The sequence below is a fragment of the Chelonoidis abingdonii genome, chromosome 2 (genome assembly GCF_003597395.2).
Source record: "Chelonoidis abingdonii isolate Lonesome George chromosome 2, CheloAbing_2.0, whole genome shotgun sequence".
Lineage (NCBI taxonomy): Eukaryota > Metazoa > Chordata > Testudines > Testudinidae > Chelonoidis > Chelonoidis abingdonii.
In genome coordinates, this window is record NC_133770.1 from 165,529,846 (window position 1) to 165,532,567 (window position 2,722).

Genomic DNA, 2,722 nt, shown 5'->3' on the forward strand with positions numbered 1-2,722 from the left:
TGGTGGATTAGTAAAGTCGACAGGAGAGCTCCCTCCTGTTGGCTTAGCGCAGTGACACAGAGAGCTCACAGGTGCATCAGTGCAGGTGCACCACTGTAAGCTTTCCAGTGTAGCCATCACCTTCGCGCTTCTGAAGCAGCTCCCACCCTGGAGTCTCCCAGCGTGTTCTTCATTAAACCTCACAGTGCCCCAGGGAGCTAGAAAAGCATCATTGCACCCATTTCTCAAATGGGGAAAGAGAAAGGGGCAGGGATTTTCCCAATGCCTCCCTTGAACTCATCAGGCCCAAGGGAGTCATTGGAATTCAATATCTGTGTCACTCAACGTGTACCAAGGCTCCTGTGTGAGGTGTTGGGCTCTGCTGAAATGCACATAATAATAGTCATAAAGCCATAGTTTCTGCATTTCCCTTGACAAGCTACAGATCACGACCTGTTGTGACTGCTGCTCAGCCAGACCTAGCGAGCACTCAAGCTGTATCATGATATGCCACATGCCTGTTCTTAATGGATTGTCACAAGAGGAAGGCATGTGGTGCAGTGACAGCTAGCAAGATGTGCCGGCTATTCCTTCCTCTCCACCTGTACAGAGAACAGCTCTACAGTCAAGCCGCTCCCCTTGCTAAAGGAGCCCAGCCGTCCCAGTGCACACTGCTAAGTGCTTCTCGACTCCCCGTTCCACTTGTTCTGTCAGGCGCTCCACGTGTGTACACCTGCTTTCATCTTCTAAGTGGGGAAATGCAGTTTGCTTGCATCTGATATGGCTGTGATCAAAGTCATTCAATGGTGATTTATGCCTTTGAAACTTCAAAGAGATGCAGACTTCCAATAGGCAGAAGTCTGATAAATCGTGGGATGAAGAGGCAGCTACGAAAAATGCCCTGGTGCGTCGGAGGGGTTTGCTGGATTGGCCTTGTATAAACACACCGCTAGAATTCTCCAACCCTGAGCTGTATTAAGGTCTGAGTCTGCTGCCCTTATGTTCCCTGGTACCTTTCTCTGCCAGCCCCCACTACCCTCAAATCAATGGGACTCCAGTGAAATCCATGGGAGGGCTTGAATACCAGATACTACTCTGTGGCAAGGCAGCAGGAATAGACACATAGGACTGCATTATGCCATTTCAGATAGGACGGGTGTGTCACATTTCTAAGGCCACATCTACACTACGGGATAATATCGAATTAGCTAAAATCGGTCTAATAAAATTGATATTATAAAGTCGAATGTGAGCGTCCACACTAGGCACATTAATTTGATAGTGTGCGTCCATGGTCCATGGCTAGCGTCGATTTCTGGAGCGGTGCACTGTGGGTAGCCGTTCCGTAGCTNGAGACTGCATCGCCACCCGTGCTGATCAGAGCTCCACGCTGGGCAAGCAGGAAATGTAATTCAAAAGTTTGCGGGGCTTTTCCTGTTTACCTCCCTGCTGCATCCGAGTGCAGATTGCTGTCCAGAGCGGTCAGTGGTGCACTATGGGATACCTCCCGGAGGCCAATAACTTCAATTTCCGTCCACACTAACCCTAATCCGAACTGTTAATATCGAATTTAGCGCTACTTCTCTCGTCGGGGTGGAGTACAGAAATCGATTTAAAGAGCCCTTTATATCGATATAAATGGCAAAGTCGTGTGGACGGGTACAGCATTAAATCGATTTAACAGCCATTAAACCGATTTAAACGCGTAGTGTAGACCAGGCCTTAGTTGTCCTTTTGTTGCTTTGATAAATCAATCATTTTTAAACTCTGACCTGTCATTGTAGTCAGAAGTCCAATGTAATAATAACTTAATGTTAGTGTGCAAGGAAGTCTGAAGCAAGTATAATGGATAATCCCATGTGATAATATCAGAGGGGAGTTCTATACTTCCCTGTTGTGACATAGGTTTCTGTCAGTATATCTTTTAGAAGGATTCCTTCTAAAGTTCATGTAGATGCCTGATACACCAAGCTCTTGGGAAAGTACACAGAGCAAAATGAAGCCTCTGGAGATCCCACAACCTTCCCAGTTTCCAGAACAAACAACCTCCCTCTTTTTATTGCTCAGAAAAGAAAACCCCACAGCAAATCAGAATTGCAAACCATAGGTCCTTGAACATTCAGGGATTCATCAACATTTTCTTTGGACTAATGATGTGATGAGTTAGATAAGCACAGTCTCAGGTGTTCTAGATATTAATCAATCACAGTTCTATTTAATTGCAACTTTGCAAGGTGTTCTTTTTTAAGATTAGGGAAGTAAATGGGGCGTCAGATTTAGTCAGGAGGTTTGAAGTGTATGTTTTCACTGGGATCATTTTGAACATATGTGAGGGCAATAAGGATCACCAAAATAATTGAGAAAAACTTTCTATTGAGCAGATATATACTATGAATAGCTATAGGACATTGCATGGTGTTATTATAGGAACGTGGAAATATTGCAGCAAATATTGTCTTTTAAATATTCATGTGTCTCTGGGAAGCAATCATCTCAAATGCCATTCCTAATATGAAGATTCTGAACGGCACACTGAACTACATCTGGTTCTGATACCTTTTGTTAATTAATATAAAAAGGAAAAAAAATAACTATACTAGGAAATAAAAAACTTGGATCATACTGTATACAAATGTATCTTAATGAACTTGTAAAAGCAGCAAAGAGTCCTGTGGCACCTTATAGACTAACAGACGTATTGGAGCATGAGCTTTCATGGGTGAATACCCACTTCGTCGGATGC